The sequence below is a fragment of the Oncorhynchus mykiss genome, chromosome 10 (assembly GCF_057628025.1).
Source record: "Oncorhynchus mykiss isolate SJ-2025 chromosome 10, ASM5762802v1, whole genome shotgun sequence".
In the NCBI taxonomy this organism is placed as follows: Eukaryota; Metazoa; Chordata; class Actinopteri; order Salmoniformes; family Salmonidae; genus Oncorhynchus; species Oncorhynchus mykiss.
This window is the reverse complement of record NC_143031.1, coordinates 23,957,429-23,979,926: the sequence shown is the minus strand read 5'-3', so window position 1 is coordinate 23,979,926 and position 22,498 is coordinate 23,957,429. Positions and strand designations below refer to the sequence as shown.

Sequence of the window (22,498 nt, the reverse complement as noted above, 5' to 3'; positions counted from 1 at the left end):
GACCTGTCCCCAACTTAAAAGAATTGGTTCAGAGTTTGTTTTGATATTTCAACCTGTGTGTCGTGATCGCGTTTGGTGTGGGGGGACAAAATCTATTTGCGCATGGTGTGAGGGAACAATGTAGGGTTGGGCATTTCAATGTATGTTATGTCTCTCCCTCGTTGCTGGAGATTCTTAATGAGTAATTTCCAACTGCTCTTCTCTCCCAGTTCCAATTTGTTTTTGGGGTGGGGGATTCAGAATGATGCGCCACTGTCACAATCATCGCAAACGAGTGGACTCACCCTTCTATATCCCAGGAGAAATGCTCACAACTACTTATGACTAGAGGTTGACCAATTAATCGGAATGGACGCTTAATTAGGGCAGATTTCAAGTTTTCATAACAATTGGTAATCGGCATTGTTGGACACCGATTATGGCCGATTACATTGCACTCCACACGGAGACTGCGTGGCAGGCTGACTACTTCTTACGCGAGTGCAGCAAGGAGCCAAGGTAAGTTGCTAGCTAGCTAGCATTAAATTATCTTATAAAAAACAATCAATCTTCCAATAATCACTAATTAACTACACATGGTTGATGATATTACCAGTTTATCTAGCTTGTCTTGCGCTGCATATAATCGTTGCGGTGCCTGTTAATTTATCATCGAATCACAGCTTACTTCGCCAAACGGGTGATTTAACAAGCGCATTCGCAAAAAAAGCACTGTCGTTGCACCAATGTGTTCCTAACCATAAACATCAATGCCTTTCTTAAAATCAATACACAGAAGTATATATTTTAAACCTGCATATTTAGTTAATATTGGAACTGTTCCGTATTTCACTGAATGAATAAACGTTTTGTTTGACCATATTAATAACTTAAGGCTCATATTTCTGTGTGTTATTATATTATAATTAAGTCTATGATTCGATATAGCAGTCTGACTGAGGGGTAGTAGGCAGCAGCAGGCCTGTAAGCATTCATTAAAACAGCACTTTCCTGCATTTGCCAGCAGCTCTTCGCTGTGCTTCAAGCATTGCACTGTTTATGACTTCAAGCCTATCAACAACTCCCGAGATTAGGCTGGCAATACTAGTGCCTATAAGAACATCCAATAGTCAAAAGGTATATGAAATACAAATGGTATAGAGAGAAATAGTCCTATAATTCCTATAATAACTACAACCTAAAACTTCTTACCTAGGAATATTGAAGACTCATGTTAAAAGGAACCAGCAGCTTTCATATGTTCTCATGTTCTGAGCAAGAAACTTAAACGTTAGCTTTTTTACATGGCAAATATTGCACTTTTACTTTCTTCTCCGACACTTTGTTTTTGCATTATTTAAACCAAATATGTTTCATTATTTACTTGAGACTAAATTGATTTTATTGATGTATTATATTAAGTTAAAATAAGTGTTCATTCAGTATTGTTGTAATTGTCATTATTATTACAAATAGATATTTAAAAAAAATTCGGGTGATTAATCGGTATCAGCTTTTTTTTGGTCCTCCAATAAATCGGTATTGAAAAATCATAATCGGTCGACCTCTACATTCAGACCACACACTTCAGTTTCACTCAGATAACCTATTTACAGTACCTTCAGAAAGTATTCACAGCCCTTGACATGTCCCACATTTTGTTGTGTTACAGCATGACACACAATACCCCATAATGTCAGTGGAATTATGTTCCTAGAACTTTTTACAAATTAAAAACGAAAAGCTGAAATGTCTTCAGTCAGTAAGTACACAACACATTTGTTAAGGCAAGACTAAATAAGTTCACATAATAAGTTGCATTGACTCACTCTGTGCAATAATAGTGTTTAACATGATCTTTTTAATGACGACCTCATCTCTGTACCCCACACTTTACAGGTAAAGTCCCTCAGTCAAGCAGTGAATTTCAAACACAGATTAAACCAAAGACCAGAGAGGTTTTCCAATGCTTCACATAGAAGGGCACCTATTGATAGATGGGTAAAATAAAAATAAAAAAGTAGAGCCACCTGAGTGGCGCAGCGTTCTAATACACTGCATCGCAGTGCTAGAGGCGTTACTAAAGACCCAGGTTTAATCCCGGGCTGTGTCACATCCGGCCGTGGCCGGGAGTCCCATAGGACGGCGCATAATTGGCCCAGCGTCGTCCGAGTTAGGGGAAGGTTTGGCCGGTGGGGCTTTACTTCGCTCAAATAAAATACAAAAAGCTGACATTGAATATCTCTGAGCCTGGTGAAGTTATTAATTACACTTTGGATGGTGTATCCATATTCCCAGTCACTACAAAGATAGTCGTCCTTCCTAACTCAGTTGCCGGAAAGGAGGGAAACCGCTCAGGGATTCCACCATGGGGCTAATGGTGGCTTTAAAAAACAGTTCCATAGTTAACTAGAGGATTCATCAACAACATTGTAATTACTCCACAATACTAAGCTAAATGACAGAGTATTCCAAAAGATACATCCTGTTTGAATAATGCAATTAAAGTAAAACTGAAATAAATATGGAAAATAAAGTTAATTTATGTCCTGAACACAAAGCATTATTTTTGGAACAAATCCAACAACACATCACTGAATACCACTCTACATATTTTCAAGCATGGTGGTGTCTGCATCATGTTAGGAGTATGCTTGTCATCGGTAAAGACTTAAGTGCCCTCTAAGCTGCGCGTGTGCCGAAGAAAAATCAGCCTGTGCAGTGAAGCACGACATTGAAATTCACTTAACTAAGTTGGAAAACTCTAGTAAGTTAACACTACCAACATTCCCCTTTAGTGAGGGAATTGTGATCAAAAAACACAATATTAGCCACCGTCAATGCAACATACCAAAACAAAAACAAACTAGTTTACAGTAGCCACGTGTGCACATTTGTTCATATCCTTTACTAGTTAGTGAGTTACTAGCACAATTAAAGATAATTTGTAAATCAGCAATGGAGGAGTGATTGCTTCCTACAAGAGCACAAAACATGTACATTAGACATTTGAAAAGCAAGTCAGGTAAAGAGCTTTTTTTTTCCTCTTAAAGGGGCAGTCTTGTATTTTGAGACGGGATTGAATAAAATAAGTAGCCAACAGGCAGAAGATGGAATAATTTGTCTGATTCTCTGTAATAATGCTATGGGAATAATAATGCATTATATTTTGTAAAGTGGTTTATTGCATCAAGAGGAATACATATGTAATAATGTTGTTCATTGACTATAGCTCAGACTTCAACACCAATGTACCCTCCAAGCACATCATTAAGCTTGGGGCCCTGGCTCTGAACCCCTTCCTAAGCAACTGGGTCCTGGACCTGCTGACGGGTCACCCCCAGGTGGTGAAGGTAGGAAACAACACCTCCAATACACAAGTCCTCAACACAGGGGCACCACAAGGCTACGTGCTCAGTACCCACCTGCACTCCATGTTCACCCACGACTGCGTGGTCACACACACACCTCCAACTCAATCAAGTTTGCAGACGCAACAGGACTAGGCTTGATAACCCAACAATGACGTGGCAGCACACAAGGGAGGTGAGGGACGTGGGGGAGTAGTGCCAGGAAAACAACAAAACGAAGTAGCTAATCATGGACTTCAGGAGACAGAGGAGCACGCCCCCATCCACAACGATGGGACCGCAGTGGAGAAGGTGATAAGCTTTAAGTTTCTCGGAGTACACGTCACTGACAATCTGAAATAGTCCATCCACACAGACAGTGTGATGAATTAGGCGCAACATAGCCTCTTCAACCTCAGGAGGCTGAAGAAATGTGGCTTGGCCCATAAGACCCTCACAAACTCCTACAGATGCATAATAAAGAGCATCCTGTTCGGCTGTATCACCGCCTGGTACGGCAACTGCACCACCCGCAGGGCTCTCCAGAGGGTGGTGCGGTCTGCCCAACGCATCACCGGGGGCACACTACATGCCCTCCAGGACACCTACAGCACCTGACGTCAAATGAAGGCCAACACATCAAAGACAAACACCACCCAAGCCAAGGCCTGTTCAACCCGCTAACACCCAGAAGGCCATCACTAGCCACCTACCAACCAATTACTCAACCTCTGAACCGTAGAGGCTGCTACCCTATGCACATCAACATGGATATGCACATCGACATGGAATCACTGGTCACTTTAATAATGTTTACATACAGTTTTACTCACTTCATGTGTATACAGTACCAGTCAAAAGTTTGCACACACCTACTAATTTCACTTTATTATTTATTTTTACTATTTTCTACATTGTAGAATAATAGTGAAGACATCAAAACTATGAAATAACAAATTTGAGATTCTTCCAAGTAGACACCCTTTGCTTTGATGACAGCTTTGCACACTTGGCATTCTCTCAATGAGCTTCATGGGGTAGACACCTGAAATGCATTTCAACTAAAACAGGTGTGCCTTGTTAAAGTAAAATTCTGGAATTTCTATCCTTCTTAATGCGTTTGAGGCACTCCATTGTGTTGTGAGAAGGAAGAGGTAGAGTTGGTACACAGAAGATAGCCCTATTTGGTAAAAGACCAAGTCTATATTATAGCAAGAACAGCTCAAATAAGCAAAGAGAAACAACAGTCCATCATCACGAAGACATGAAGGTCAGTCAATCAGGAACATTTCAATAAGTTTGAAAGTTTCTTCAAGTGCAGTCGCAAAAACCATCAAGTGCTCTCATGAGGACCGCCACAGAAAAGCTGCAGAGGTTAAGTTCATTGGAGTTAACCGCCTCAGAAAACGGCAATTAACTGCACCTCAGAGTTCAGACGCATCAACATAAAATGTTCAGAGGAGACTGAATGAATCAGGACATCATGGTCGAATTGCTGTAAAGAAACCACTAAAGGACACCAACAAGAAGAAAAGACTTGCTTGGGCCAAGAAACACGAGAAATTGACATTAGAAAGGTGGAAATCTGTCCTTTCGTCTGATGAGTCCACATTTGAGATTTTTGGTTTTAAAACGCTGTGTCTGAGACGCAGAGTGGGTAAACAGATGACCTCCGCATGTGTGGTTCCCACCGTGAAGCACGGAGATGGTGGTGTGATTGTGCTTTGCTGGTGACACTGATTTATTTAGAATTTAAGGCACACTTAACCAGCATGGCTACCACAGCATTCTGCAGCGATATGCCATCTCATCTGGTTTGCACTTACTGGGACTATCATTTGTTTTTCAACAGGACAATGACCCAAAACACACCTCCAGGCTGTGTAAAGGCTATTTGACCAAGAAGGAGAGTGATTGAGTGTTGCATCAGGTGACCTGGCTCGATAATCACCTGACTTCAAACCAATTGAGATGGTTTGGGATGAGTTGGACCGCAGAGTGAAGGAAAAGCAGCCAACAAGTGCTACGCATGTGGGAAATCCTTCAAGACTGTTGGAAAAGCATTCCAGGTGACTACCTCATGAAGCTGGTTAAGAGAATGCAAAGCTGTCATCAAGGCAAAGGGTGGCTATTGAAGAAACTCAAAAATAAAAAAATATTTTGTATTGTTTAACACTTTTTTGGTTACTACATGATTCCATTTGTGTTATTTCATAGTTTTGATGTATACACTATTATTCTATAATGTAGAAAATAGTACAAATAAAGAAAAACCCTGGAATGAGTATGTGTCCAAAATTTTGACTGGTACTGTAAGTATTTAGACCCTTCGCTATCAGACTCGAAATTGAGCTCAGATGCATCCTGTTCCTGTTGATCATCTTTGAGATGTTTCTACAACTTGGAGTCCACCTGTGGTAAATTCAAATCGATTGGACATGATTTGGAAAGGCACACCTGTCTATATAAAAGGTCTCACAGTTGACAGTGCATGTCAGAGCAAAAACCAAGCCAGGAGGTCGAAGCAAGTATCCATAGAGCTCTGAGACAGGATTGTGTCGAGGCACAGATCTGGGGAAGGGTACCAAAACATGTCTTCAGCATTGAAGATCCCCAAGAACACAGTGGCCTCCATCATTCTTAAAATGGAAAAAGTTTGTAATCACTAAGACTCTTCCTAGAGCTGGCTGCCCAACCAAACTGACCAATCGGGGAAGAAGGAACTTTGTCAGGGAGGTGACCAAGAACTCGATGGTCACTGACAGAGTTCCTCTGAGGAGATGGGATAACCTTCCAGAAGGAAATCTCTGCAGCACTCCACCAATCAGGCCTTCATAGTTGAGTGGCCAGACAAAAGCCACTCCTCAGTAAAAGGCACATGACAGCCTTTTTTTTTTAAATGTAAATGTTCCAAAGGCACGCATCAGAGGCTTGTATGCTGCTTGTATGACTGGAGCCTGGAGATGCTCAACATGTTTATAACAACTAATGGTCAATTACAGTGAGACCGCCATCTTTTGCATGACAATAAATCAGCTGACAAAATTAAATTACTACCACAGCAATAATCTCACTGATCTCCTCACTTAGTAACAAAACAACTCTCCCAAACGTAGAGCCGGTGTACTTTTTCCACTCGTGTTAAGTACTTTGACTTTTCAGTGTATTTATTCTATAACTGAGTAAAACCTGCAACCCTAAACACATAGCTAAACACGTAGCTAGGGGGGCACAAATGCATGCCGATGGGACTCCTCACTGAAAACATTAGCATGATAACCTAAGGAAAAACATAGTGAAGACATGGAACATAGACGACCAATCCTCAATTACTCTAGCTTCTAGATCTTTATATTTTTAAAAAAAGAGCAAAAGCATAACTATGAGGGGAGTGTGAATGTTTCTCAAGCCTTGCTAAAAAAGCGAGCTGAAATTCCTGCCAACAGTATGACTGGATGCCTCCCCTGCACAGGGAGCACAATGTCTGGGATTGTGAGTGTTGGTGGAAGATCCTGCTCAGGTATCGGCTCTGTGGCTCTCTAAGCACTGCCACACAGTTTCACACCATGTTGCTAATCCAGGCACTGAATGAGAATTCCCTTAGTCAATGCTGCCGCCTCATTATCCCCGCCTCTCCATTGTAGGAATACCCTGGCAGCTTTCCAACCTCCCCTCTCAATGCAGGAATTGTTTACGGGGGAATGGAATCCCGTTAGGGAAATCCATGGCATCCTCAAAAGTCGGTGTATGTACGGCCAGGGAGGCTGCAGGGAGAGCGAGTTAGCAGTTCCGTTAATGTGTGGGGTCGGGGCCAGGGACACTGGGCTATGCCAGTTATGTAATTAATGAACATGCAGAGGGGAGCCACAATGGGCGCTGCGGCCCACACAATGCTCCTCCAGCATCCGGGGCATCCAGCATTGAGAGGCCGAAGACAAACAAGGAGCCCTTTGAGACTGTATGCGCACTCACAGACATAACAAGTGTACAAAGGAGTGTGGTTGGTTGTGTAATATGAATGCAGGGCTGTTTAGAGCCACTCCATTTTGAATATCTAGAACATCTGATTAAACTCAAGCTTATGTCCACTAGTTTATGCTTGTTTGTTAACACCTTCATTCCTTAATTTGCCTTGGTGGTTGCCAAGCTACCTAGCCAGGTGATGGAAACATTGAGATTATTATTTTTTAAATACAAGTTAGCTATTAGAGGGATAAAAAGGCAGTTATTTACAGAATTGTCTGCTGGCGTCAGCTAGCAAAAAGCAGGTCAATTGAAAAGGGTTGTGTTTAAGTCAGACAGGGTGTTCGCACCTTGTTAGCTAATAGCACCTCTTTTCAGGGCCAGGAAAACATATCAAACGGAAGCCTTTGGACAGAGAGCAGCACCAGAATAGAACAGAAGTGCCCCACAATTCCGAGTGGAGAGCTGACGTAGTCTTTGAAAAAGTGCCATGTCAGGTCTGTTTAGAATGCTGTGCGTGCCAAAGAGTTTCCAAAAGCATAGCACTTCGGTCATTACGACACCAGACAAAACCTAGCGTAATTGCGGACGCCACAAAACGCTGAAACTAAGCAGAGGAAGTCCCTCAAGTGATTTGGCTGCCACACAGTTAGGTGAGCTCCTATTGTTGAGGCGCATGTATATCGCCTTGTTGTTCTTTCGATCTCTCACTCTCGTTCCCATAAGACTCCTCTCACTCTCCCTGCTCATCTGCCAAGTATCTCAGGTCAGGCTGCAATGCGACAGGCCAAGGTCAAGAATCCGTCGATAAATCCTTGTGTCTCGGTGGCTACGCACAATATACCCCCATCCCTCCTATGGCCTACAGGAACCCTGGAGTGCCAGCTAACGAGGCTCTGGTGGCTCCTCTGCACACCTTACTCTCAGCTAACTGATGAGTAACATTCAGTCACCTGTCTATCTAACCACAACACAGACACCACTATGAATGTCCTATAAAGATTATGCAAGCATCCTGATATTTACCTAAACCTGAAATCACATTTGTTTCACATTTATTAGGGACTGTTACTTAGAGTTCAGTTAACGGGAAGGCTAGATGAGCTGAATGGCCTGTTCTCATAACACAAATGCTTTTAGCTTATGTTTTTACGACAGCAGCCCTTTTAAAAATGAGGAACAATCATCTGCTACACAAACATGGCATCTATAATAAATGTAATGGCAAATGTGTTCAGTTGAGAGGATTAGTACCGCTTCTTTCAGTCTACAGGACTGCAGCAGTCAAAACACGATGCTACGAAAAGTAGAGCAATGAGGCTGTTGTGTAAAATCACCCACTTGTCTGTCTTTTCTCACAAACGTGACAAGCTTAGACGAGACTGTGCAATGCTCCAAATTGCAACATCCATTTCACAGAAATAATAATTATAATTTTGACAAAGCGTAGTTTGAGTAATGCTTGTTTGAGAGAAACCTGAACTCACACTGAAGGGGTGGGAAGGGGTTGAAAGTAAGATTTGTCACCATCTAGCCTAATCCTTAACCTAAGTCATACCCTGTACATTTTCATTATGTTCTACATAATCTTGAATCATTTATTATGTTTACATTTGTATTTCTATGGACTAGGCATAGATAAGATAAGATAAGATTTGTTAGATAATCACACCATGATTCTTGAACCAAATATATTGAGATCCGCTAGTGGGATGCAAGACCGATATTAAAAGGAAGCTTGACATTTAGTAGCCTATTAAAATTTTTAAAAAAGGAAAGAAAGAAGGAAAGAAAGAAAGACAAGTGTAGTATATAGGGCAAGTGTTCCCTGTTTCTACATAACGCTACAATTAGGGGGCTTTTCCCAGATAAATAAGAAAATGCAAACAAATGCCAAAATGCTTCAAGCTTACTGAAAAAGTCAGACATCTGCTACAATGGCAATGTCTAACCACAAAATACTGATACCTGGAAACAAGTAACCATGCATGGTCATAACACAAATATTAAGAATAAAAACCTTCTTTAAACCCTTGTTTACTTAGAGAACCTACAGAATAAACTGGCTTTACAATACCAGCTAAAATCTAGTGACGAGAAGAAAAAAATAGATAGCTACATAGTTGAAGTCGGAAGTTTACATACAGCTTAAACTCAGTTTCACAATTCCTGACATTTAATCAAAAAAAAAAAAATCACTGTCTTAGGTCAGTTAAGATCACCACTATTTTAAGAATGTGAAATGTCAGCATAATAGTAGAGAGAATTATTCATTTCAGCTTTTATTTCTTTCATCACATTCCCAGTGGGTCAGAAGTTTACATATACTAATTGAGTGTTTGGTAGCATTGCCTTTAAATTGTTTAACTTGGGTCAAATGTTTTGGGTAGCCTTCCACAAGCTTCCCACAATAAGTTAGGTGAATTTTGGCCCATTCCTCCTGCCAGAGCAGGTGTAACCGAGTCAGGTTTGTAGGCCTTCTTGCTCGCACATGCTTTTTCAGTTCTGCCCACAGATTTTATATGAGATTTTGGATGGCCACTCCAATACCTTGACTTTGTTTTCCTTAAGCCATTTTGCCACAAGTTTGGAAGTATGCTTGGGGTCATTGTCCATTTGGAAGACCCATTTGTGACCAAGCATGAACTGATGTCTTGAGATGTTGCTTCAATATATCCATATCATTTTCATGATGCCATCTATTTTGTGAAGCGCACCAGTCCCTCCTGCAGCAAAGCACCCCCACAACATGATGCTGCTACCACCGTGCTTCACAGTTGGGATGGTGTTCTTCGGATTGCAAGCCTCCCCCTTTTCCTCTGAAACATAACCATGGTCATTATGGCCAAACAGTTCTATTTTTGTTTCATCAGACCAGAGGACATTCTCCATAAAGTACGTCTCTGCCTGGCCGGTTCCCCTTTCTCCACTGGGATTCTCTGCCTCTAACCCTATTACAGGGGCTGAGTCACTGGCTCACTGGTGCTCTTTCATGCCGTCCCTAGGAGGGGTGCGTCACTTGAGTCACTGACGTGATCTTCCTGTCTGGGGTGGAACCCCCCATTGGGTTGTGCCGTGGCGGAGATCTTTGTGGGCTGTACTCGGCCTTGTCTCAGGATGGTAAGTTGGTGGTTGAAGATATCCCTCTAGTGGTGTGGGGGCTGTGCTTTGGCAAAGTGGGTGGGGTTATATCCTTCCTGTTTGGCCCTGTCCGGGGGCATCATCGGATGGGGCCACAGTGTCTCCTGACCCCTCCTGTCTCAGCCTCCAGTATTTATGTTGCAGTAGTTTGTGTCGGGGGGGGGGGGGGGGGTGTCCGGTGTCCTGTGGGAATTTAAGTATGCTCTCTCTAATTCTCTCTACCTGGCATGATGACTCCTTGCTGTTCCCAGTCCACCTGGCCGTGCTGCTGCTCCAGCTTCAACTGTTCTGCCTGCGGCTATGGAATCCTGACCTGTTCACCGGACGTGCTACCTGTCCCAGACCTGCTGTTTTCAACTCTCTAGAGACAGCAGGAGTGGTAGAGCTACTTTTAATGATCGGCTATGAAAAGCCAACTGACAATTACTCTTGAGGTGCTGACTTGCTGCACCCTCGACAACTACTGTGATCATTATTATTTGAACATGCTGGTCATTTATGAACATTTGAACATCTTGGCCATGTTCTGTTATAATCTCCACCCGGCACAGCCAGAAGGGGACTGGCCACCCCTCATAGCCTGGTTCCTCTCTAGGTTTCTTCCTAGGTTTTGGCATTTCTAGGGAGTTTTTCCTAGCCACCGTGCTTCTACACCTGCATTGCTTGCTGTTTGGGGTTTTAGGCTGGGTTTCTGTAGAGCACTTTGAGATATCAGCTGATGTACGAAGGGCTATATAAATAAATGTGATTTGTAAACTTCTGACCCACTGGGAATGTGATGAAAGAAATCAACTGAAATAAATCACTCTACTATTATTCTGAAATTTCACATTCTTAAAATAAACTGGTGATCCTAACTGACCTAAGACAGGGAATTGTTTACTAGGATTAAATGTCAGGAATTGTGAAAAACTGAGTTTAAATGTATTTGGCTAAGCTGTATGTAAACTTCCGACTTCAATTGTACTTCAGCTATCCACATATGGGGGAGGTCAAATTGAGCACTTTGCATAATGGAAATGAGGCCACGATAACACAGGCCTTGGAGGCATATTCTGGTAATGGGAATTGTAGGGCCTTAATAAAATCTGCAATACGGAGAACTCGGATGGAATCAATGAATCCAGAAAAAACAGAATTCAACAATATTCACAAATGTATTGAACTTATTAGTAAGCAATTAACTAAATGTATTGAACAATTATTACGTTTATATCAAGAGAAATGAATAAAATGCATCAGTGCATACCCTGCAACTTTCTGAAGAGGCAACGTGAATTCCCCATCTGTGTATGTGCGGTGTGCACAGCTTTCACTTTGTGTAGCCGTTAGCGATGAAGCTAACGAAAATAAATATTCTGGTAGATGGGAAGGCTTTCCCAAAAACCTTCAATTAAAATGTTAACTATAAAGTAGCCTATGCTTACCTGGCAGAATGACATCATGATTATTTGCCTCAATCCAGTGGGTATTTGTTTTGCAAACAACCATCACACTACAAAAACACAGCACACTGCAACAACAAAAAAATGTCAGACCTCAAATGTGGTCCCCTCATGTGGTTTAAGCATTGGTTTTAGACTTAAAACTAATCAATTTAGTTGTTTTAACAAATAAAAAAACCTGGGAAAAAAACAAGGGGCAATGTAAACCTGGAAAAACAAAAACGGAATTTATAGGGCTTTAGAATAAGACAGGTTCGGTGTGCCTCTCCTGATACAAAAGGGGAGGTGATACCTCCACTCAGTATCCAATGCTACTTTAAGAGGACAGGTGGTTAACCATTGAGATCCCTAGTTGTTGGCCAATAATAATGATAAGTGTGTGCTGCACTTGCCACTGGTTCCATTGACCAGTTAATGCAGGCAATTAACTTTTATTTTCTCAATTTTACAAGCCTACGTTGTTAAATGGAAGCACTGAAAATCTTGAAGACACGACTTGAAAAAAGTTGAGGAAAGATGCCCCTGATCAAAAAAGGTGATATAGGGCAGAGCTCAACATCTTCCACAGAAAGTCTTGTTCCAAACAACTGACAAATAAGAACAGCACTGAGTCCATTACATTGGATTTAGAAGGGGTAAACTCGTGATTGGTGTAACCACATATCTCAAATGTTGCAAATTTGAGCTGACATGACAAGATTATTTTAGATTCTCCAATGTCATAGAATAATTGAATGTTAATAGAGGGACATGTAGTAGAACAGGCAGTGTGTCCTTTTATTTTAATAAAGCTGAAGTTACTGACAGGGAGAATTTGACAGTCATGTTCCGTGGATTAAACATATTTTTCGAGCTTAGGAAAACTTCATAAAAATCTAAATTCAAGCCAACTAAGTCTAAAATCTTTTCATTCAATTTACACCACTTCATCTGAGCAGTAGTCTACTCCCAGTGCTTGGACCGTTGGGCTAACAGTTCACTGAGGCGATGACGTTGCATCTTATTTTTCTTAGTATTAAATCAACCATGGCAGAAGACATACTGAATAGAGAGGGGAATTGAGTGGCTGGTACCCTACAGGCCTGACGTTCTTTAGCTCATTGAATAGGGGGGCTGCATTAGCCTGGCCTGTTTTAAATAACCTGCCGGGATAGCACACTTATAAATGAAGAGCAAAGGCAGATAGATGCAGAGCCATTTATATCCACACTAGTGAGCTCTGCCTGCCATCATGAAGACGTGGTTCGAATCCAGGCTGCATCACATCCGGCCGTGATTGGGTCCCATAGGGCGGCGCACAGTTGGCCCAGTGTCGTCCGGGTTTGGACGTCATTGTAAATAAGAATTTGTTCTTAACTGACTTGCCTAGTTAAATAAAAGTTAAATTTAAAAATATGAAAAATAAAACAACACCCTGCTCTCAGTATCCCAGTTAAGTCCGCTGACAATTAACAAAATGGACAATGAGTGAGCCGCACAAATTAATGACTATTGCAAATAGGTTTCCTAATGATTTATCTCTGAAGACAAAGTACTGTGCTGTTCAGCTAAAACTACTACAAACCACTACCGAGGCCAATTAACCACTACATCATAAATCACGCTTTACATGCAATTGATACCAATCAAATTAATATGGTGACTATTAAAGTTTCTGCTTTGTCATTGGCACAGTGGCAGCTATTTGGTATGACTCGTTCTGTGTGTGGAAAACAGGAATTGGAAAGATGGCCTTGTTTTTGCAGTGAGATAAGTAACTAATTATCTCTAGCTTCAAACTAGAGTGTAAATGATGGGATATGAAGACATCCTATACTGAGTCAGTACACTGTGTCCATAGTTTACAGCAGCCAGACTCCTATATTAGAGAAACAGGCACATCAAACGATAATTTACATTAATACCTGTGACAAACATCTCCTTAATTAATTGCACCCGCAATGAAACATGGTAATTGATAACCATCCTAAGAAGTGTCTAAAGGTTCCATAGTTGGCCAATTAACCACTAGACAGGAACGATCCAACTGTGCTCGTTTGTAAGGATGCACAATTGGAATGGCGATGGCGATGGCGCTGGCAGGAAGGATGGCCGTTTTACAGGCTCCTGAACTAATTGTGCTATTTTGTGTTGTTTTTTTTGCACTGATCTTAACATCTTTTTGTACATAATGTTTTTGCCATCGTTTCCGATTACCTAAAATACACTGCTAAAAAAATAATAAAGGGAACACTAAAATAACACATCCTAGATCTGAAATATTCTTATTAAATACTTTTTTCTTTACATAGTTGAATGTGCTGACAACAAAAATCATCAATGGAAATCAAATGTATCCAGACCTCCATGGGTTGATTTGGAGTCACACTCAAAATTAACCTGTTAAGGTATAGGGGGCAGCATTTTAACTTTTGGATAAATAGCGTGCCCAATTTCAACTTCCTGCTACTCATGCCAGGAATATGATTAGTAGGTGTGGATAGAAAACACTCTGAAGTTTCTAAAACTGTTTCAATCATGTCTGACTATAACAGAATTTATGTAGCAGGCAAAACCCTGAGGACTAATTGTTCAGATCTTTTTTTATTTTTTGCCTCTGACCGTTCCCTATGTTGTCTTTGCCAAGGGATATTTGATAGGGACAGTTCCTACGACTTTCACTGGATGTCACCAGTCTTTGGAATTTGGTTGAGGTTAATCATTTATGTAACGAAGAAGAAGCACATCCTGGAACAAGGTTACACTGTTGAGAGTTGCGCAAGACAGATTGCCCCATCTACAATTTGATCGATTAAAAACGTTTAAAAATACCTAAAGTTGTATTACAAAAGTAGTTTGAAATATTTTGGCAACTTTTGAAATGTTTTGTAGTGACGTTGTGTTTTGGTAAGCTGTTTTTTTCTGAATCAAACATGCTTTATAAATGGACATTTTGGGTATACATGGACGGAATTAATCGGGGAAAAAAAGGACCAATTGTGACGTTTATGGGACATAATGGAGTGCCAACAAAAGAAGCTTGTCAAAGGTAATGCATATTTTATATTTTATTTCAGCGTTTTGTGTAGCGCCTGCTACGCTAGCTCTTTTGTTTACTACTGATTCAGATAGGTGCATGCTATCAGATAATAGCTTCATATGCTTTCGCCGAAAAGCATTTTTTAAATCTGACATGTTGGCTGGATTCACGAGTGAAGCTTAATTGAGTATCTTACATGTGTGATTTAATGAAAGTTTTAATTTTATAGCATTTTATTTGAATCTGGCGCTCTGCATTTCCCCAGGCAATTGGCCAGTTGAGACGCTAGCGTCTCCCTATCCTCAAGAGGTTTTAAAGTGGAAAACCACACTACAGGCTGATCCAACTTTGATGTAATGTCCTTAAAACAAGTCAAAATGAGGCTCAGTAGTGTGTGTGGTCTCCACGTGCCTGTATGACCTCCCTACAACGCCTGGGCATGCTCCTGATGAGGTGAGATAAGTAACTAATTACTCCTGGACATGTCCCAGATGTCCCAGATGTGCTCAATTGGATTCAGGTCTGGGGAACGGGCGGGCCAGTCCATAGCATCAATGCCTTCCTCTTGCAGGAACTGCTGACACACTCCAGCCACATGAGGTCTAGAATTGTCTTGCATTAGGAGGAACCCAGGGCCAACCACACCAGCATATGGTCTCACAAGGGGTCTGAGGATCTCATCTCGGTACCTAATGGCAGTCAGGCTACCTCTGGCGAGCACATGGAGGGCTGTGCGGCCCCCCAAAGAAATGCCACCCCACACCATGACTGACCCACCGCCAAACCGGTCATGCTGGAGGATGTTGCAGGCAGCAGAACGTTCTCCATGGCGTCTCCAGACTCTGTCACATGTGCTCAGTGTGAACCTGCTTTCATCTGTGACGAGCACAAGGCGCCAGTGGCGAATTTGCCAATCTTGGTGTTCTCTGGCAAATGCCAAACGTCCTGCTGTAAGCACAACCCCCACCTGTGGACGTCGGGCCCTCATACCACCCTCATGGAGTCTGTTTCTGACCGTTTGAGCAGACACATGCACATTTGTGGCCTGCTGGAGGTAATTTTGAAGGGCTCTGGCAGTGCTCCTCCTGCTCCTCCTTGCCTACCCACACACTACTACACTGACATTCCAACACACACAAACCCATGTTGACGCCACACACATACGCTGCTGCTACTCTGTTTACTATAAACTCAGTAAAAAAAAAAAGAAACATCCCTTTTTCTGGACCCTGTCTTTCAAAGATCATTTGTAAAAATCTAAATAACTTCACAGATCTTCATTGTAAAGGGTTTAAAAACCATTTCCCATGCTTGTTCAATGAACCATAAACAATTAATGAAAATGCACCTGTGGAATGGTCATTAGGCAATTAAGGTCCCAGCTATGAAAACTGAGGACACTAAGGAAGCCTTTCTACTGACTCTGAAAAACACCAAAAGAAAGATGCCCAGGTTCCCTGCTCATCTGTGTGAATGTGCCTTAGGCATGCTGCAAGGAGGCCTGAGGACTGCAGATCCAGGGCAATAAATTGCAATGTCCGTTGCTGTGAGCGCTACAGAAAGACAGGATGGACAGCTGATCGTCCTCGCAGTGGAAGACCACGTGTAACACCTACATAGGATTGGTACATCTAAACACACCTTCGGGACAGGTACAGGATGGCAACGACAACTGCCTGAGTTACACCAGGAACGCACAATCCCTCCATCAGTGCTCAGACTGTCCACAATAGGCTGAGAGAGGCTGGACTGGGGGCTTGTAGGCCTGTTGTAAGGCAGGTCCTCACCAGACATCACCGGCAATGTCACATATGGGCACAAACCCACTGTCGCTGGACCAGACAGGATTGGCAAAAAGTGCTCTTACGATTTTGTCTCACCAGGGATTAACTTTTATCATTGAAGGAACACAGAAACCTGTACTCTGGAGCGGGATCGATTTGGAGGTGGAGGGTCCGTCATGGTCTGGGGCGGTGTGTCACAGCATCATCGGACTAAGCTTGTTGTCATTGCAGGCAATCTCAATGCTGTGCGTTACAGGGAAGACATTCTCCTTCCTCATGCGGTACCCTTCCTGCAGGCTCATCCTGACATGACACTCCAGCATGACATTGCCACCAGCCATACTGCTCGTTCTGTGCGTGATTTCCTGCAAGACAGGAATGTCAGTGTTCTGCCACAGCCAGCAAAGAGCCCGGATCTCAATCCCATTGAGCATGTCTGGGACCTGCTGGATAGGAGGGTAAGGGCTAAGGCCATTCCCGCCAGAAATGTCTGGGAACATGCAGGTGCCTTGGTGGAAGAGTGGGGTAACATCTCACAGCAAGAACTGGCTAATCTAGTGCAGTCCATGAGGAGACGACACACTGCAGTACTTAATGCAGATACTGACTGTTACTTTTGATTTTGCACTGTCCCACAGTTGACAGTGCATGTCAGAGCTCCGAGGATTGTGTCGAGGCACAGATATGGGGAAGGGTACCAAAACATTTCTGCAGCATTGAAGGTTTGTTCAGGGACACATTTCATTTGTTAGTCACATGTCTGTGGAACTTGTTCAGTTGTTGAATCTTGTTATGTTCATACAAATATTTACACATGTTAAGTTTGCTGAAAATAAACGCAGTTGATAGTGAGAGGACGTTTATTTTTATTCTGAGTTTATATCCTGATTGCCAAGTCACTTTCACCTCTACCCACATGTACAGTGCATTTGGAAAGTACTCAGACCCTTTGACTTTACCCCCAAAAAATGTATATGTTACATCCTTATTCTAAAATGGATCCAATTGTTTTTTCCCCTCAATCTACACACAATAACGGCAAATCGTAAATAGGTTTAGACATTTTTGCTAATTTATCAAATTTAAAACATACATAGCTTATTTACATAAGTATTCAGAAGTCTCTGAATATCATTGAGTGGCCTAGCCAGAGTCCGACTTGAACCCGATCTAATATCTCTGGAGAGACCTGAAAATAGCTTTGCAGTGATGCTCCCCATCCAACCTGACAGAGCTTGAAGAATCTGAAGAAGAATCTGAAGAAAAGAATGGGAAAAACTCCAAATACAGGTGTGCCAAGCTTGTAGCTTCATACCCAAGAAGACGGAGGAACCAAGAAGGAAGAAGGAACTCCGATTTGACACTGAACTTTATCTGAGAAGTAGTTGGTGAACCAGTCATTAGAGGCTGTAATAGCTGCCAATGGTTCTTCAACAAAGTACTGAGTAAAGGGTGTGAAAACTTTGTTAGAGACTGCCAGAGGACAACAGGAACTCCGATTTGACACTGAACTTTATCTGAGAAGTAGTTGGTGAACCAGTCATTTGAGCAACCGAGGCTGCCGATAAGAATTTTTCAGAATTTGTGCTGCAGGATTGACAGAGTCGAAAGCCAGGTTGATGAAGACACAGTACTGTCTTTTTTTTTTTTTTTTATTTTACCCCTTTGTCTCCCCAATTTCGTGGTATCCAATTGTTGTAGTAGCTACTATCTTGTGTCATCGCTACAACTCCCGTACGGGCTCGGGAGAGACGAAGGTTGAAAGTCATGCGTCCTCCGATACACAACCCAACCAAGCCGCACTGCTTCTTAACACAGCATGCATCCAACCCGGAAGCCAGCCGCACCAATGCGCCAGAGGAAACACCGTGCACCTGGCCACCTTGGTTAGCGCACACTGCGCCCAGCCCGCCACAGGAGTCGCTGGTGCGCAATGAGACCAAGCCCTCCCTAACCCGGGCGACGCTAGGCCAATTGTGCGTCGCCCCACGGACCTCCCGGTCGCGGCCGGTTAAGACAGCGCCTGGGCGCGAACCCAGGGACTCTGATGGCACAGCTGGCGCTGCAGTACAGCGCCCTTAACCACTGCGCCACCCGGGAGGCACAGTACTGTCTTTTATCGATGGCGGGTATGATATCGTTAAGGACCTTGAGCGTGGCTGAGGTGCACCCATGACCAGCTCGGAAACCAGATATCATAGTGGAGAAGGTACGGTGGGATTCGAAATGGTTGGTGATCTGTTTGTTAACTTCGCTTTCGAAGATTTTAGAAAGACAGGGCAGGATGGATATAGGTCTATAACAGTTTGGGTCTAGAGTGTCTCACCCTTTGACGAGGGGGATGATCGTGGCAGCTTTCAAATCTTTGGTGATCTCAGACGATGCGAAAGAGGTTGGAACAGGCTAGTAATAGGGGTTGCAACAATTTCTGTGGGTAATTTTAGAAAGAGAGGGTCCAGATTGTCTAGCCCAACTGATTTGTAGGGATCCAGATTTTGCAGCTCTTTCAGAACATCAGCTGTCTGGATTTGGGTGAAAGAGAAGCAAGGGGGGGGGGGGGGGGCTTGGCAAGTTTCTGCGGGGGGGTGTAGAGCTGTTGGTAGGGGTAGCCAGGTGGAAAGCATAGCAAGTCGTAGAAAAATGCTTATTGAAATTCAATTATCGTAGATTTATCGATTGTGACAGTGTTTCCAAGCCTCAGTCCAGTGGGCAGCTGGGAGGTGCTCTTATTCTCCATGGACTTTATAGTGTCCCAAAACTTTTTGGAATTCGTGCTGCAGGATGCAAATTTCTGTTTGAAAAAGCTAGCCATTGCTTTCCTTAACTGCCTGTGTATATTGGTTCCTAACTTCCCTGAAAAGTTGCATATCGTAGGGGCTATTCGGTGCCAATGCAGTACGCCACAGGATGTTTTTGTGCTGGTCAAGGGCAGTCAGGTCTGGAGTGAACCAAGCGCTATATCTGTTCTTAGTTCTACATTTTTTGAATGGGGCATGCTTATTTAAGATGGTGAGGAAAGCACTTTTAAAGAGCAACCAGGCATCCTCTACAGACGGGATGAGGCCAATATCCTTCCAGGATACTCGGGCCAGGTCGATTAGAAAGGCCTGCTTGCTGAGGGGTTTAAGGGAGCGTTTAAAAGCAATGAGGGGTGGTCGTTTGACCCATTACGGACACAGGCAATGAGGCAGTGATCGCTGAGATCCTGGTTGAAGACAGCAGAGGTGTATTTAGAGGGCAAGTTGGTCAGGGTGATATCTATTTGGGTGCCCATGGTTATGGATTTAGGGTTGTACCAGGTAGGTTCCTTGATAATTTGTGTGAGATTGAGGGCCTCTAGTTTAGGTCACCTAACAGTACGAACTCTTAAGATAGATGGGTGGGCAATCAATTCACATATGGTGTTCAGGGCACAGCTGGGGGCTGAGGGGGGCCTATAACAAATAGAGCCAAATATATTGATTAAAGGCACCTTGTCCAGGAGAGATTTACATGGTTATCAAAACATCACACCAAAACAACATTAACAGCCCGTATTTTAAGTGTTTATACAATTCCCTATTGATAAAAATAATGGTGTAAAAACAATTGGAACCATTTACCATTTGACCTCTAGGTTTTTGGGTATTATTACACCTCCACTGTGGGGCTCTATTACACAATATGTAAACCATATGGGAATGTAGTCGACCTAAGCATGTTTGATTAGTCACAGTGCGAATTGCATCAGTATTGAAAATAAAAACGATATTGACCAACATACTCTAGGTCAGGTTGCTACACTACTCTGTGGATATTTTGTCTCACATTCCTACCTGTAAAACGACCAACCACACGGACAACAGGTGAAGTAATATTTTATTCACTCTTTTGCCTTGTATTGGTCGTGAGAGTTAACTTTCCTGTTCCAAACGCTAATTTATGCCTACATAGAATTCTTTGCAATTCAACATTGGGTTTTCAGGCTAGCACTTTACATAAATGCAGAAAATCGCCAATCCAAATAAACGTTATACCACAGTAACCATGGTATTTTTGCTAAACGTTTTTGATTCAGATTTCGGACATAACGTTAAAGTTGTATGTGAAAACAATTTCTAAAGATCCATACTTTGTTTTTCCAAAACTCACCTCACTCGTGCATGAAAGAGAAGCTTGCGCTACTGGTTTTGGAACACACAGATCAAATACACAGTTGGAACGCCGATTACACTGTTTACGTGTCCTAATAATTAAAAAGATTATTCCGAAAACCAGGTTTTTTAATTGGCGTATGTTTACGTTGATTTTGACATTAATCCGTTTAAGATAGTCATGTAAACACATTACTCTATTTCCATACTCGGACTACTGCCTTAATCAGTTTAATATGGAATTATTGGTATTCATGTAAACGTTTGATAACGTTAACTGAAGTGACAGAAATGTCTGTTTACCGGTGTGTTTGATGAGATGTTTTTCGGGTTATCACTCTCGCTTTCACCACAGTTTCCTCCTCCTGGTGTCTTCCACGCCAGCTGCAGAAACACAGCTTGATCCCTCGGAACCAAAACACCGCATTATAAAACAAACCAAAGACGCTAGATATTTTATATAGCTAACGTTAAGCTAGTTAGGTAAATGTTTCCTGAACAACAACGTTACGTCCCATTAAAAAAAATATCGCCTCAATCTCGCTGTCCGTGTGTTCAAAAACTCCCGCTGGAGATGGCTCGTTGGCAATGTTCAAACAGCTGTTATCGTGTTTAAGTAAAGCTAAACTGCCTCAAAAAATGTGATGGTACTTCACAATGAGAAAACATTGACTGAAATTCCTTTTGCAGCCAGTTGAAGGGCAGTTTTATAGGTAAACTTTACTATCAAACTGGAGGCTCGCACTAAAACATTCGAACCACCACTTCCAGGAGAGAATCCGAGGACATCGTGAACGCGCAGAGGCGTACCGTTCGTGACTGTGCGCGCTCTCGTGGATGAGCGCACGTGGATTAGATTTAACATGCTCGGTCTCTCAGGACATTGCTCATCAATCAGATTGCAATTTTGGAAAACACTAAGTATGTTTGAAACCCAGCTCTGAAACTCTAATCTTTGTAGTGTATTTTTACTCTACTACTCTGCCATCCTCTGGTGCTTGTCTGTAATGGCATCCTCTAAAGGTTACCATAATTTACACTGTTGTGACAGTACACCACACCAGTGACTGGCCACTACACCAAATTGCCTCAGGAAAAGCTTAGTCTGGGGCTCCAAAAGCAGGTGTTTCGGGGGCAAGTAAGAGGCATGCTACAGTACAAATGACAGGGAAAAAACAAATTGATTTGTTACGTTTTATTATATCAAAATACAAAACATATCTGAAGCAGAGTAAAGGTTACATGAGAGTTTAGCATCTGACAATGTCAACTCAATAAGTTCTGCAGAGTCAGCATGGAATGGGTGAGAGGGAAAGGGGCCTTTAATTGGTACTATTATCCAGTACAACACTACCTTGGGAAACATGGTACACATCTCAGTAGACATGAATTGCTACTTCCCATGAGCCTCTGGCTAATCAATAGCTAAGAAACGCTCAATTTAATTCTCTTATATCCAGGTGAGTTTTGATAACTGGTCACAGGATTTGATAGCAACAACATTGAGTCACCATCAGTCGATTCTTGTAAAAATGTAAATTCTGAAAACGCTTACCTGGACCTATGTTTGTCCTGTACAACTGCGGTCCTTCCGCAGGGTGCTAAAATTCATACTTTTAATAAAAACGTGTATCGAATACAACCACTGATATTTTCCTCATTTGCATTTCTCATACTACTTACT

General features: G+C 42.4%; 1 protein-coding gene across 1 annotated transcript in view; it reads right to left on the bottom strand.

The window, feature by feature from the left end:
- Nucleotides 1-21,668, bottom strand: part of LOC110533528 (rho GTPase-activating protein 32) — a 224,981-nt gene extending 203,313 nt beyond the window's left edge. The window contains exon 1 of the mRNA XM_021617826.3: nucleotides 21,118-21,668. The gene's annotated coding sequence lies outside the window, so the exon portion shown is untranslated. The remainder of the gene's footprint in view (nucleotides 1-21,117) is intronic.
- Between the last annotated feature and the right edge of the window lie 830 nt (nucleotides 21,669-22,498).